Raw genomic sequence first — 16,367 nt, 5'->3', positions numbered from 1 at the left:
CAATGAAGTGACCCAAACTCTGGTCAGTTACGAGATTACCGGTTGTCTCTACATAAGCAAGGCCCAGTGCTTTCCAAAGCTCTTTCCAAACGACTATTTCATCTGATGCTTACATCACGGCTGTGGAGTAAGCAGGGCAAGCAGCAGCATTTCAGGGAGGGGGGACGTGACCTGACACTGAACGAACTGTCTCCCCCAAGCCAGCCACATGGCTCGCTGGTGAGGTCTGGGGAAAACTGACTTCTAGTGTAGCACTTCCTCCTTACATCAGATCGTGGAGCGAAAGCAGCTAGTTCCAAGTTCCCAAGTGCTCAGCACACAGCTGGCACACAGTAGGCTCTGGCTGTCTTATTTACTGTTGATACCTAGTACCTAGAGCAATACTTGGCAGAGTGAACAATGAATGATGGGTAATACAAACAGGTGAAGGAGTGAGTGACAAGAGAAAGGGAAGGCATGACTCACGTGCTTTAGGTATACAGTCAGGGCTATCCTGGAACTCACTCTGTAGACCAGGCTGGCCTCGAACTCAGAAATCCCCCAGCCTTTGCCTCCCAAGTGCTGGGACTAAAGGCGTGCGCCGCCACCGCCGCCACCACCACCACCCGGCACTTGTCAATGCTTCTACACTGTTTCTCTGCTTCCTTATCTGGCTACCTTTAAAACTGCAGTAGATGTATTCTCCTGACCTAGTTTCAAAGTTAACCTTTAAATCTCTGGGTTATGAAATTTTAAGGATTAAATATTAGTTCTATTGAAAACATATAATGGCTCAGACAAGGAAAAATAAAAACAAAAAGCAATCCCTAAGTGTAAATACATTATTTAAATTTCTAGGACTCAAGATCCTAATGAAAGGGTTACTAAGTATACTAATGTCCAGGGAGAGCATTTAGTTGACAATACTGAAAGGCCAGTCAGGCTGGAATAGACCTAAGGAGTAAGGTGCTTGCCCAACATACGCAAGGGTTCAATCCCCAGCACCACTCCCAAACCCCCAACACAGTAACAGTTGCACACAGAAACAGAAAACGTAAGAAAAATCCATCTGGATGCTTTAATAAACAGCACAGTCTTTATGATACTGACTTGATTTGAGCGTGTGACTGTCACTCCCTGAGAGCGACACCAGAGCTTTAGTATTTCTAACTTGAATTGACCACTCCCATTTCTTGTCCCAGACAAACAGATGGGGCCTGCTGGCATGAGCTTACTGTAGTCGCACAAGAGTGACTGTCAATGCTGGGTGATGAGCTCTGGACCGTACACACACAAACTAGTATGTCCTAAGTCAGTGACTGTGGAGGACCTGGTCAGCCTCTCTCCCCTCCCTCTCTGTATGCCTCACTCCAAACATCTGGCTCTGTCTGATGCAGACATGTTCTGCCTGGAAATACACAGGCAGCAATAGAGAATTCTTGGAACTAAAATGTGAGGGAATAGCAAAAGGACTGGCTAGAGTCAAGCTCTCATATGAGAAGATAGTCAGGCCTAAAGTACAACATGCAGCAAGCCAAGATGGCCCAGAACTGGAGAAGCCCAGTTATATTTAACCTGTGAACCAAAGCCTGCCCCACAGTGCAGTCGTCCTTCAGCTAGTTGCTGTCTTAGTGAGTATGATGACTTCATCTTTATCATCTAGGTCCATTCTGAAAAACACACTGTCACAATGGGCTGACAGTGGTGACTGACCTAAGGTACCAGCCTCTCCCAGGTTAAATCACTAAGGGCCACTCCCTCCTGCTACACTGATTCACTACAGGGACATCATCCAGATTCCCTGACCTAAAATCCAACCCAGGGGAGCAGCAGCAGATGTATTCCAACTCTGGCTCTGACACTGACTCTGGCCTCTAAGCTGTCAATGAACCCATTTGGAACATTTAAGTTTTTTAAAGAAGCATGTATTGAGCAATGTTTATGGATAATAGTACTTAGCACTGAAGGAAGTATACACCATACAGCAATTCTTAAAGAACTGACAGGTGCTGTAGTAACTTCATGCTTACAGAGTGCCTTCTAACCTTAAGAACAGGATGGATACCCTTCCTATCTCAAAAATTCAGAGGCAAAGCCCCAGTTAGTTGTCATAGAGCTTTTCCTAGTTCACAGCACAGGATCTCAGAGGTTACTCGGCATATCTATTTTCTGAACTGCTGAAATGTGCCAGCAATAGCCTGAGCTAAAAGCCCATAGCTAGCTGATCCCAAAGTCCACACATTAGACACTGAGCTCCAAAGTGCAGCCTGGCATATCTGAAGAAAACCGGAACCAGAGATCTCACTACTTCTTGTATCTTATCCATTTACAAGGTGTGTGACCTGAAACCCCCAGACTCACACTGTACATCCAGGTCTATAAATGGTACCATCATCTGGCCTGACTTTCTTTTTTGTTTTTCTTTTGGTTTTTTGGATTTGGTTTTTTGGAGACAGGGTTTCTCTGTGTAGCCCTGGCTGTCCTGGAACCACTCTGTAGACCAGGCTGGCCTCGAACTCAGAAATCCGCCTGCCTCTGCCTCCCAGAGTGCTGGGGTTACAGGCGTGCGCCACTACCGCCCAGCTGGCCTAACTTTCTTTCAGAGGCACTAGAAGCATCAACTTATAAGGCACAAAACACATCTAATGTGAGCTACTCCTTTTAGAATTATTATTGTTATATGTGAGGGAGCTGCAGGAACAGGAGGCCAGCACGGCAGGGTGCAGCTACCCTGACCTCGAGAAGTAATGCCATGAAGATCCCAATAGACAAGAGAGGAAAACTGAAGAAGGTGGTCAAGGCTGAGACAGACCACAGAAAAACAAATGAAAAGAGGAAGGAGAAGGGAGGGGCAGGAAGGGGCAAGGTTTCACATAGAAAAGATGTGACTGGGGGAGATAGCCTGAGGTTTCCTAGGCATAACACACAATAGTGTACTGAGCATTGCTTCCAAGTTTGTTCCTGGCCTGTTCATGGAACTTCTCAGATAGTCCCATACCTATAGTCAAGGATCTGCTGGTAGACCGGGATTGCCCACGTGTACAAGGATGTGGTTGGGCCTCCCCAAACAGCTCATGGCATTACTTTCTTTATATGAATGGGTGCCTGGGACTGTGGAGATTAGACCAGGGCACTGTGCTCTTGGATGGCGTTATGGATGGTTGTGATCCAGCAGGTGAGTGCTTGGAATTGAACCTGGCTCAACTGGAAGAAGAGCCAGGGCTCTAGGCCAGTAAGACATCTCTCCAGCCCTGTGAGACTTTAAAAACAGATACAACTAGTTATCTTCCAGGTTCATTATGCACATTTAGTCTTAAACAAAGCTCTGTTGTTATACGAGCTCTGCCTCATTGCTTCTGAGGATGGATGACCCGCTTTCTCCACAGTAAGGCCAGGAGGGGAAGACATGGGCTATGCCGCATGAACAAGAGCATTCGGCTCAGCACACCACTCGGGCAGGCGCTGACCTCCCACATCAACAAGGTCTTTCGGGTAACCTAGTGGGTCTTCTTTCTTGCCTATTATGAGGGAGCCCTCATGTCTACTTCCTTAAAGGATTATTTTTAAAGGCACCTCTTCAACACAGCTACCAAGCCCTGCTTTATTCTTTTTCCTAGGTGGACAATCTGTGTCCTGTTTCATAGACAACAATTAAGTCCAACAACCATGAACTTCAATTTCCTACCATGTTCTAAAACTGTTTATTTATATCTATATCTGTCCTTAATATCGCCTCCTAAGCTCCGAGGAGCCCCTGCTTCTCTGCCCTCCTGCTCTCAGCAGGCGGGTCCCTCATTTCTCTTTTCATTTCAGTATTTTTTCTTTCAATGACTCCTTTTTGAATGGCATAAACTCCTTGGGTCATCTAAGTATTTCCCTGTTTCCCATCTCTCTCTCCTCCCCTCTCATGGCTTCTGTTCTCTAGTTTCTCGGTCAGCCCTTGGTTTTATCATTGCTGTCTCGGCTCCTCCTTTGCCCAGCCTGAATAACAGCACCAGAATGGCCTTCTACCTGTCCTCACTGGTCCAGGAGACAAGCCCCCCCACCCCTCCCCAGTCTCCTGGAACTTCATCCTGCCCATCGCTTTGGTAGGCTAGTTTCCCTAGAATCATCTTCTCGAGGTCAGGGTAGCTGCAGAGTTCCATCCTTATATCTCTAAATATGAGTTTATTTGCTAAGGATATCAACTAGCACCTCTGTGACTTTGACTACCAAACCTATTTGCAGCAGAAGTCTCCTTTAGCTTGTGACTTACATTTCTAACTGCCTAGCAGACATCACCAGAGAGATGCCCCAGGCAGACTTCAGTCCAGCAGGGTACAGCTCACACATTAGCTCCGCCCTTTGTTTACACTCCTCTCTTCCCCTTTCTCCATTTTTAGAGGCAACAGAATCCTCCTTTATCATTCCTGTTTACAATCAGTTACCAGGACTAACTTACCAAAGCCAAACAAATAAGAAGCTCTCTAAAGAAACAGCGACAAGCCTATTAGCTATTTTTTTCAATCTACTTCATCCTCTCTCTCTTCATTGCAGTCTTAGTCCAGGCCTTTGTCTTTGCCTGGACAACTTAAGGAAGAACCGTTAGAACTGGCCTAATGCTTCCAGTTTGCATGTGTGCTTTCTTGAGACCTCACAATGGTCTGGAACCTGTAACAACCCTGCTAGCCAGTCTTCCAAGTGCTGGGATTATAGGGGTAGGCCACCAAGACCAGATTCTATCTAGTTCTAACTCCCTCAAATCCACCCTCCTTACTGCTGGCAGAATATCTAACACACACACTGTATCATATTGCTTTGCTGCTTACACAACAATAAAGCAAAACCCCAAACTGTCTACAATTGTCACCTGGCAGGTAAGGTCTCCTTGATTCACCTTTGGCTGCATCTTCAGCATGGTTTGTTACTCCGGGATACCTGAATCCTCCTAACTCCTCTGCATGGCATCCTGTTTGTGCTTCACTGCTGCTGAGCCCACCATTGTCTTCTCTGCTGAGTAGACGCCACCCTTTTCTCCCACTCAACCATTCAGTTGTCAGTCTTCCTCAATAGTGAAGAAAGGAAGGGTAGCTCAGACATCATCACAGCATGGCAGCTGGGTGCTAGGAATGAGGACTCCATGAAACAGGAGCAGAAGCTGACAGTTTCTTCAAGTGTGGGCCCAGCAATGTCACATGTCGTCACATCTGTCATGTTCTACTGGTGTAGTCACAGAGCCCGGAGTCAACATGAGGTGGCAGATTCTTACCTTTTAACCAAACACGAGTCTAAGAATATTGGATGGGAAGAGGGTTTGCTCTTAAAGCCACACATGTTCTTCCTTGAGGCTCTGAGCTCTTTCCGGACTCAGCTGACATGGCATGGGTCTGAGGCATGAATGGATTCATTACCAAGCTAAATTGGCCCAGAGCTTCCCAGCATTAATCAACATCAATGGAGCTTGTTCTAGTCACATCAATTAGTAATAGGCACAAGGCGCAACGGAAATCAGACTTTAAAGTCTTATAAGATACCTTACAAATGTGAAGAATCCACAAACTAATTAAATGATAATCTTTTTTACCAAGAGCAGCTGAGATGCATGGATGAAAGAATGTAGCACAGAAACTGGTGAAGGTATTATCATACCCAGACCTCAGTGGTTCAGGATTTGCTACAATATACACTGTTTATTGCTGACCTTCCTTCAGCCAGTCACAACTAGCTAAACTTCAGAATCTGAAATTCAAGCTTTTAGCTTCTTTCCTGTGGAGGGGGACATGATTCATGGGTATAAACTGGGTCCCATTACAGCCATCATTGGGATTCAGTTACATGATGAGGAGTCGTGTTTGGGGGAAACATTCTGCAGCGTAGTGATGGTTGGAAGACTGTGCAGAGCCATCACCCAGCCATTGCACTTACTCTGAAGGGATGCATAAGACACTGTTTTCAGACATCCTCACGCAGGAAAACAGACGGCAGCAGCAGAGTTTGAACTACTGCGTGGAAATATTAATGTCAAAGTAAAAGTCACCACATATCCAGAAGGATCAAAGGACCAGATCAACTCTAAGAGGAACGAGCTTCCTGGTTTTATGGCCCGGGGTGGCCTTGCTCTGGATGCTCCTGCTTTTGCCCCTGAGGGGCAGTGCCTGCATGCTTAAAGGAGAGTTCTGGGTGACGCCTAGCCATTGCTGTGAGAAACATACACCAGGGCAGAAAGCATTTCCTTTCTTCTAGGCTTTCTGAGGAGGTTCTCAGATACCAGACAATCATAGAGGCTACTGCAACTCTGACTCCAAGAACAAAACTCGACGGTAACTACCAACTAAATGAGTACAGGGAACATTTTACTAAGACAAAGCAAAATCAGGTTCCCCAAAGAAAAGTTTCTTCTTTTTCTTGGTCTCTTCTTGCATGGTGGGACTGTCAGGAAATGGAACAAACAGTTTTCTTACAAGCTGGACTGCCTGAATGACCTGACACTCTCTAGAGGAAAGGTACACTACAATCCAGCGATCCAGAGATAAGTCACAGGAGCTTGCACACCAGGAGGATTTTTATCTATAGTTCCTGGCCGGCATTTCCCAAGCTACTGTTTGTTGCCCATCGCCCAACTGAGCAACTTACAAAATCCCCGGACTAGATTAAAGTTAAAAGTAGAAAGTGAAGAAATCAAGCCTCTCAGTCTATTTGAGAGATACTGCAGGAATTTCCCAAACCCTACCCATAAAGATTGGATCAGTTTTGCTCAGAGCAAAAGGAAGGAAGGAAGGAGGGAAGGAAGAAAGGAAGGAGGGAAGGAAGGAAGGAAAGGAAGGAAGGAAAGGAAGGAAGGAAAGGAAGGAAGGAAGGAAGGAAGGAAGGAAGGAAGGAAGGAAGGAAGGAAGGAAGGAAGGAAGGAAGGAAGGAAGGAAAAAAGAAAGAAAGGAAGAAAGAAGAATAAACGAACACACCCTTCCCTTAGGAGTAGTACTTCAGCTGTGGATCTAGAGTGTACAAGGTTTTGCTTGAGAATGTGAAGTCCATAATCTGCTTCTACTTATTAATTTAAATTCTTCATAACATAATAACAGTTTAGTATCTTTCAAGATCAGGTAGCATGCAGCCTATACAAATGAAAGTGAGTTCCCATTGTACTTACCTACTGTCAATTTTTTATTTACTTAAAGAGAAATGTAGACCAGGCACCAAGGCCAATCTGGGCTACAGAGCAAGTACTAGCCAGGTGCTACACAGCAGGAACTACTTTCTCAAAACAACACAACACAACTCAAACGGTAGTAACTTGGGAGGAGAAAGTTCTTTCCTATCTGAAATATCCTTACAGAATCCATATCAGCATCACTGATAACTTATCTGTAAATCACAGCCTCAAGGACTTTATATCTACATACATTATCTCATTTAATCTCTACCAAACCTTTGTGTTTGTGTGGTACTTGGTACTTCCCAGATTCCATAACTCCTGGCAGGCCCACCATCTTACTCTCAGTACTGCTCAAATGGATTATAAAAATTAAATAAAAGCTCCCATTAATAAGGCAATTTAGAAATGAATAAGCACAATGATTTTAAACCATCAAATGTCGAATTAAAAAGCCTATTATTTTATGCACAACTAAGAAGACAAATGATATCACTAATTTGACACAAACTTAGACCAAGATTAGAGATACTCAGATATCAGAAAGTATACACGTCTTATTTTTTCAAATATATTTTTAATTAAGCACTGTGTGCACTTAGAAGATAGCCTCATTAGGTCTCCCTGAAGCTTCTGTTACAATTGGTTGTGCCACCAAAATATGTCCTGGGAACCCAAACTCAGGTCCTCTGAAAGAGCAGTTTGTGCCCTTAGCTGCTGAGCCACGTCCAGCCTGCAAAGTGTCCATCTCTGAACAGGTGGCACACCATGTGTGTGGTTCACCATGTGTGTGGTTCACCATGTGTGTGTTCACCGGCTTGCTCCCTTCTACGCCTTTCTCCTTCCCTTTCCAGATTACTTCAGCTTCCTTCCCAGCCTCGGAAAGCTAGTGTTCACACTGTTGGGTCTGCCTTGTGTGCTGAGGCTTTACCTGTCTACACAGGTTTCCTTCAGTATGTCTTTAAAAGCTGGCTTCTTTCCTCAGACCCATCCCGGCCTCCAAGCAATACCATGTCAGTTCTTAAATGGAGCCCATTAGGAAGACTAGCCATACGCCCCCTCTTCCTGGGATCCATGTCTTCTGGGGGCATCAGAGTGCAGAGCAGAGAGACCTAAGGTGAAGTTTACCACCTAAGAGCCACTTTGCAATCCTGCTCTGAAATTTAGCCCTCTTGGACAACTGATTTCACACTGCTTACAAGCCAGTTTCAAGAAGATGTGGTAGCACACACTGGTGATCTCGGCATCTGGGAGGCCCATGGGCTGGTAGCCAGCTTGTGCTATATGGAGATACTATGTCAAAACAAAACAAAATAAAACACCAAACCTACCCCCAACCCCAACCCACAACAAAAAACAAAGCCCCAACCAGGCTCAGTATTTAAAAAGTGAACTTAATAAAGAGCTTAGGAGCTTGCAGACTGTTATAAAATTTAGATCAGTTAATCAATAAAAATGGCTAGTATGCTCCCTAAAACATATGTGGCACTAATTTAATAGCCACAAATTTTAACTAGTCACAACTCTCATGAGAGCCTCTTCTGAGCAAGAACTTAAACTGGATCTGGCAACACCAATATATTCACCTTTCAAATTCTTAATCTATACGGGCACAGATTCCACTGACTTTCATTGGAAGAAGACATCAACATATATGTAGCTACCCACATACAAGTCTCTCCCACTTAAAAAGAAAAGAAAATCACAGCATGCCCCATAAGTGTACACTCATTCCTATACTAAAATATTTTGAAATTTACTTTCTGAAAAGATGTAACAAATTTCTTTGGTTCATTCTTAGGCATTTTATGTCGTATGTTTACATTGTTCATACAGTTTTGTTTGTTTATTCTGATTTCCCAGCCTCCTTTCCCTATTTTACTGAATAGGTTCATATGGGTGCTATGAGTATGCCTACTGCTCTTGGAGGGATCTTACTGCTTTACTGAACTGTATTTTAACTATAGAAACGTTGCATATATACATATAAATACAATTTCAAATCACTGTAGTCCCACCATTAAATAAAACTATTTTTAATAGCTGCATATACTCTTTTAGATTTCCTATGCCGCATATGATAAGGTATTTTGTAAAACTTGATTTGCTTGTGTATGCTGGTTTTTTGTTTTGTTTTGTTTTTTGTTTTTTGTGTAGCCCTGGCTGTCCTGGAACTCACTCTGTAGACCAGGCTGTCCTCAAACTCAGAAATCCACCTGCCTCTGCCTCCCAAGTGTTAGGATTAAAGGCGTGCGCCACCACTGCCCTGCCATGTATGCTGTTTTATGGCCAGGCTAAAATTAGCACTATAATTAACATTGCTACCAACTATTAGTATCACTAAGTTTGGTAGAAAATACAAGGACTACGGCTTAGAGGGTAGTTCAGTTTTTAGAGCACTTGTCTAAAATAAGTAGAAGTAAATAAATTTTAAAAAAAGGTTCAAAGAGGCATATAACAAAACAAAAATGAGACTCAGGAAATTATGACTACTAAATTGGCTGTGGTGGCACAAGCATGTAGCCTTGAATCCCAGAACATGGCAAACAGAGGCAGGAAACCCATGTTTACCTCTATAGCAAGTTTGATGCCACCCTTGGCTACAGGTGACTCTGTCTTAAAACCAAAACAAGACACAAGAAATTTTTAGCCACGATAATTTCAGATGAATCTGAAAGAGAAAAAAGTAAAACAAAAAGATGTTTGTAGGTAGTAATGTTTATCTGTAATAAGGGATGCTCCTGTTGTGCTGAAAACACTTGATCAGCTTGGTCTGTAGAGAGTCACTAACCTGATAGATCCTAACAGTCAGTAAGAAGACAGACAAAAGACCTGAGAATGGACATCAAATGAGGTACAAGAAGAACGGAGGAGTGTCCCCTTGTTCTGGAAAGACTCAGTGAAGCAGTATTCGGCAAAACCAGAACGGGGAAGTGGGAAGGGGTGGATGGGAGGACAGGGGGAGAGAAGGGGGCTTACGGAACTTTCGGGGAGTGGGGGGCTAGAAAAGGGGAAATCATTTGAAATGTAAATAAAAATATATCGAATAATAAAAAAAAAAGACCTGAGAATGGGGTAGGATGGGAAATACACAGTAATGAAAACATAAGCTGGTATCTTTTACTCACATATCCCAAACATTGCAAGACAATAAATAATAAGGTTTTACAATGCTTCTAAATGCCCAGGCCACCTTAAATGATCTTAAACATATCAGAGTTGACTTGGATTTTTTTTTTTAATTCCAAACTTAAAATATTAAAGTGATGTCAGACTGTGGGAATTTTGTTTTTGCCTAAAATCTTTTACTTTTAAACTGTATTCTGTTTTTCATGCTTATAAATGGTTTCTCTTCCCTGCTCCCCTTTCCAGAGTAATTAGAAAACTTTCCTCCATTCCCATATTAAAATAGTTTCTTGTCTCTCTTTTGCTAAAAGAGACAAGTCTTTGGGGCGCATGTCACATCTTCCTATGTGAGTTACTATTATATTCCTGCCGGTTGTGTGACAACTGCACTGAGGAGTCCCTTGCAGTTTTCTGTCTTTATCCTGTGGGCTAAAATGCTGGAACAGCAGAGAGCTCCCTGTTCTGTGTTCTACTCCAGACGATCTGCCAGGAGCACCACCGCTTGCTGCTGCTATATTACCTGCTGATATCCATAGTTCTCCTATACTTACACTGAGTACACTATTCTAATTATCTGGTTGGCTACAAGTTGTTTCCACAGTTGGTATTCCCCCTACACCCTAATATATATATATATATATATATATATATATATATATATATATTATATTTTTTTTTTTAGGCTGGTCCACTGGTGAGTTTTTTTTGGTAGATCTCAAAGTCAGATGATTTTGTTTCCCTATAAGGCAGAGCTGTCTCAGCTGCTGTAAAGAGTAACAGCCTTCCATTTTTCCCTTCCCAGAGCCCTTGCCTCCCTCCCTCCCTTTACCCTCCCTTCTACTCCCACAGCCTGCATACTTATCATTTCTTTATCTTTAAAATGGAACATTTTAATTAGAAATACGTTTAAGAGTAGACAGTTCATCACTGTTTTCTATTTATTTACTAATAACTTTATTAAAAGAAGAGTTCATTCTATACACTTAGGGGTGGGCACACAGAGCCCTCCTGAAGAAGCAGTGAGGCTCCAGGCTCCATTCCTATTACTGTTCTTAAGTCCTCTGACACAACTTACAGGCCACTTTGGCTTATTCAACATCTACCTTTTCACCCAAACTAGAAATGCTTGCTCACTTGATGTCCACATGCAAGAATGTCAAGAATTCAGTGTGTGTCCTATTAAAAAGAAAAAGTGGGTTCTTTCCATCAAATCTTGGAAAAACAAAAATATGGCTTAAAGATCTTTCTGTGTATACTGTGTCCCAAATATAGTCAGCAGTGACTTCCTGGGGCTGGCCTGACATTGCCAAGAGTTGGACATATAAACTCTTAGCTTATGTTACCAGTAAGCATTGTATAAAACATGGGGAATCTCTTCTTTAGCATCTGTGTGACTCCCAGAAGCTTCTGACTTTAGAGCTACTCCCACCCCCACCCCCACCTACAGGACTGCACAGCAATTCATCAGGGCCTTAAGCTTGCTTCTACTGTAAGGAGGAGGAGGAGCAGTGCGCAGACTGGAGGTCTCAGTTTAGTTTGTAAGGTTCCAGTTAAAGCCACACTTTGAAAAGAAGGGCATTTGCGTGGCCTCCACTTTCCAGTTATAAGTGGTGGTGGGGACTCTGGCCTAATAAATTCACCTGGACACTCTACAGGTAAATAACAGATGGAGCTGGGTGGTCAACGTTACAGCAAATGTCTGAAATTCAATATGGAGTCCTCTCCTGCGTCAGGGGTCTAGCCACTGCTGAGTGTCACAGCCTCATCGACCTCTTGTGTTAGGTTCTAGTCTCCAGCTCCAAATACCATTCATACTCTGCACACTTTCCCGGCTTCCCAGACTGGTTCCCCTTCTGTTTTTGAGAGTTTGCCAGGCTTGGTTCTCACACTCTGCTCCCGCATTCTACTTTCTCATTGTGCTTATAGTATATCCGTGTTTCCTGGGCACCCTCCCCAATGCCTAGCAACCGTCATCTCCATCAGTAGGTGGCAAAGTCTTCTCCAGTACAGTGCTCATACAGGAACACACTCTTGTCAGTAACATCTCTCACCAGCTGCTACTCTGCTTCTCAACCATAGGAATACCCAAAAATCTCAAAGGAGCATTTGAAGCTAGTGGAGCTCTTTTCTGTGCCAGGGAAACCTGCCTGGGTCCATCTTCTAATGAATAACACTATTTGTCCATTCTGCTGCTTACTCCAGAAGCCAGAAATACACTGCTACTAGTCTCAAGGACAGGGATGGTATCAATTGTTCCCCAGCATATCAAGTACAGAGTCTAACACTGTAGCACAAGTATTTGTTGAAACAATGAATTCATCTAGTCACTAAATGCTATGGTTTCCAGTTTCCGCCTCCCCCTTCCGGCTTCCTGCACTTCCCAGGGTGCTGGAACCAGCGCCTGCTTCCATGTCCAGGCAGCACCGTCTCCTCTGCTGCCAGTCTCTTCTCATGCAGCCCCTTTCCCATGCTGCAGCAGTCAGCCTTTCATTTCTAGGTTGAGATCAATTTTGGTCACCCCTCAAAATAAAACTCAAGGCCAGTGAGTTGGTTGAGTGCACAGAACACGCTCTTTAATGAGCCTGAGACCCAAACCAACCCACAGTACAACAGACTCTCTGAAGTCCTCTGATTTCTGCAGACACCAAGCCTGCCTCCAATAATAACTTTGTACATGACATAAAAGTCACTCCCTCATGTGTGTGTGTGTGTGTGTGTGTGTGTGTGTGTCTGTTTTCAGACAAGTTTCACATAGCCTAGGCTGATTTTAAACTATGTGGTCAAGATTGGCTCCTGCTCCTCCTTGCCTTTACTTCCTACAATTACAAGCATACACTACAATATCAGTGTCTACAAGAACTAATTTTGTATCCAGCACTCCTTTAAGCAGGAAGAACAATACAGATGACACGGTAAGAAATTCTTGGTGTTTAAAAGACACACTAAAAATTTGTGTGACATTTCCCTCAAAGTCTTCTACAACTCCCTTATTACTCAGTCTATACTACATCATAACTGCACACTAATCTGTTTCCTCAGCTGCACTGAAAAAGTCCATGGATAGGCTAGTCTTCCCCCGCCCCTCCCAGTTATAGCTCAGTTATACAGAGTTCCTGGAGAAGTAGCCATTCAGTAAACATCTGGTGAGCGACTGATTTCAATCCTTTTGGATTGTTGTAGCCTAGAAATCTGAATACAGTTTGGATCCACAAGTGGTATGCAGGGCTCACTTTACTCAGTATTTTGTGTATGTACATTTTTTTTTAAAAGAATCATTTCCAAATTGTAAAAAATTGCTAATCCTAAAAATTTAACATGTTACTGCTGGGAGGTATCTGGTTAAAAGTGGAGCTATCAAAGCATATTATACATTAACTTAAAACTATAATATATATAAGCAAAACAAGCAAACACAGAGGGGTTTGCTTAATGACTTTCCAAGTGTAAAACCTCTACTAAAAAGAAGCAGGAATCAGAGGAGATAGAAAGCTGTGGGAGACTGAGGAAAAGCAGATGCCAAAAAAGAATCCAGGACGCCGCCGATGAGCTGAGACAGCCACCCTCTGCCTACTCGGGCCCCATGGAGGCCCTGGAAGCCAGAGCTTGCCAGACTGACACAGGACATCAGTCTACAGACGCAGTACCGTCCTGAAATGGTTCTTCAGTGTGCCCTAATGCTGCCCAGCCTTAGAGCAGTCCTGTTCCACACGTGAGCTGTCCTAAGTCTAGGGGATCCCTCTTCAGACCCTAATCTTCAACAGAAGGAAAGAGACACAGAAAAAGGCAACTCGTCGCCTGGGCCCATAAAAAGGAAGGAGCAGAGACGAGAGTGGGGTGCAGTGACAAGCACATGTCACATCCACGTGACCTCTCGGTTGACCGTTGTCTGGCTCTTTCTACTCTTCGGTCTTTTACTTATGGCATAGTTTACAGCTTTTCCTATTTGAAGGATCTGGACCATATATATGCGCCTTAATAAAAAGAAGGAATACAAATTCTTAAATATGCAGATAGTTTCAAGAGTCTTATGCAAGTAAACAGTGTATTCATTTTCTAATTTACTTAAAGGACTATAATTTTCCTCCTCAAACAACAGTACCATTTCTCTTATATAACATAATTGGTTGTCTAGCTTGCCTTGAAAGGTGCTGAAGTCTTTACTGTGAAGTAACGCACTAACCACTCTGAGTGGTGCTGACAGAGCGACCTGGAGTCTACGTAGTCTACCTGGCCTGATGCTCTCAACAGTCCAGATGTCTTGCTATAAACAAACTCTGCTACACAGGATCCAAACTAGACCCTTCTCCTTAGTTTCATTTTTCATCCAAGAAAGACAGGAAGCCACAAAATGAGGAATTTGGTCAAAGGGCCTAGAGTAGCTAATTATCATCTAAGTAATCAAGAATGGTTCATAACTGTCTGGTATCAATTCAATCAGTTCCCAAGAACAGCCCTGTGATTAACCATGGGGATGGAGAGAAGCCTCGGCAGCTCCTTACGGCCATTAACAGCCCTGCAGGGTCTATTTTGTTGCAGGGTTCCAACTGTATCAATACCACTGTGACTGTTAGAAACAAGTACATCTGCAGAACTTACTTTGTAAGAAGTAAATTCTTCTAAGATTTCATTTGCCTGTCATACTAGCAATGTGTCAAGTCTCACCTAACTAGTAACTCACTCTCACGCATGTCTGGAAGGTGTAAGCTGAGACCTGCCCTGGGTGTGCTTCTGACCAATTAATGTGAAATTTAATGATGAGTAGTATTTCAGTTGGGCACTATGGGGAGAGGGAATACAGAGGAGGGCACTTAACATCTTAGGTAATAACAGTTACTAGACACGACAACCATTTCTAAGAGCCACAAGACTCACTTAAGACCTGCTTTGGCTTTTGCCCCGTTGTTCATACTGGTGCCATTTTGGCAAGAAATTGTTGTTAAAGACCTGTCAAAATCTGGCTTAAGTTCCACTGTATTCAAAGATAAATTGAGCAAGTTAGAGAGACCTTGTGCTTTATTTTCTTCTATAAGGGTACATAGAACTTAATCCCTTCTAAATGCTGTTGGTGCTGTTCTGAGGAAAGAGAGACAGATGAGAATGAAAGAAAAAAATCTATAACCTCGTTCACTGCCTGCTCTATTGGAATCCTTATTCGGGTCGAATTCATTGTGTCTTCTTTGGGTTTCAGTACTGCAAGGGAGATGAGGTTAGGAAGTGACTTGACCATAACACCAGGGTCAGTGTTGACAATGAAATGAGAGCCAGGGAAACGGTGAAACCAGAATGGAATAGAGCACTGAAGGTCTTCATAAGGTGGCACCTACAATAGTTGATCCATGCACACAGGTGTGGAATTTAAAAATCTGAACAATACTCATCCAGAAGAGCTACTGTCACCAACACAACGACTTAGTAATAACTCAAATGTACACACTATTTTATGTTGCTGTCATTCTGAAAGAGTCTTGTTAACTTTCCCAGGTTGATCTTCTTGCCTGGGACCAGCAAGTGTTGATGCCAAGTGCTGGGATTACAGATGGGTGTCACCACAGCAAAATTTAGAGGTTCTTAACATGTTGTGTTTGGGAAGAATGATTCTGATGAAGTGTAGGATGGAAGAGAATCATTACTTATGACACTGGTGACAGGACACCTAGCAGGTCGTACTAAGAGATTCCTACAAGGAAATGTTTGCCTTAAAGAGCCTTGCAGATTCTGTTTCCCATATTACTGACTGAACCCAGGAATGCAGAATTACTCTAACAAAACTCACAAAGACACTGATGGATCAGAAGAATAAAGAAGGTGGCTTTATTAACTTATAGTGAACAACAGGAGAATCGGGCACATCTGTCTGAGCTGTGGGGAGCTATCTTCCTGGGAAGGCAAATCTCCAGAGCAAGGCTTGGCATGCACAGAAGCAAAGCAAGTGCAATGAATGAATGAATGAATCAGGAGGAATCACGGTGCATGCAGGCACAAGGCTCTGGGAATGCGGTGACGTACCAACCTGGCCAACTGAATGCTTCCCTCAACCTGGCAGGTGCTGAGGATCTGGCCATGCGGTTAAAAACTCTTCAATTAATAGCCTTTCTTTGTTCTCAGTTTGGAGATAGCACTCGTTTGATGAACA

The 16,367-nt window shown here is 43.3% G+C and overlaps 1 protein-coding gene across 6 annotated transcripts in view; it reads right to left on the bottom strand.

The window, feature by feature from the left end:
* Nsmce2 (NSE2 (MMS21) homolog, SMC5-SMC6 complex SUMO ligase) overlaps positions 1–16,367 on the bottom strand; it is a 213,814-nt gene that overhangs the window by 87,857 nt on the left and 109,590 nt on the right. The window lies entirely within an intron of this gene.

The sequence above is a fragment of the Apodemus sylvaticus genome, chromosome 17 (assembly GCF_947179515.1).
Source record: "Apodemus sylvaticus chromosome 17, mApoSyl1.1, whole genome shotgun sequence".
In the NCBI taxonomy this organism is placed as follows: Eukaryota; Metazoa; Chordata; class Mammalia; order Rodentia; family Muridae; genus Apodemus; species Apodemus sylvaticus.
Note: the sequence above shows the minus strand (reverse complement) of the source record. Positions and strands in the feature narration are given on the sequence as shown.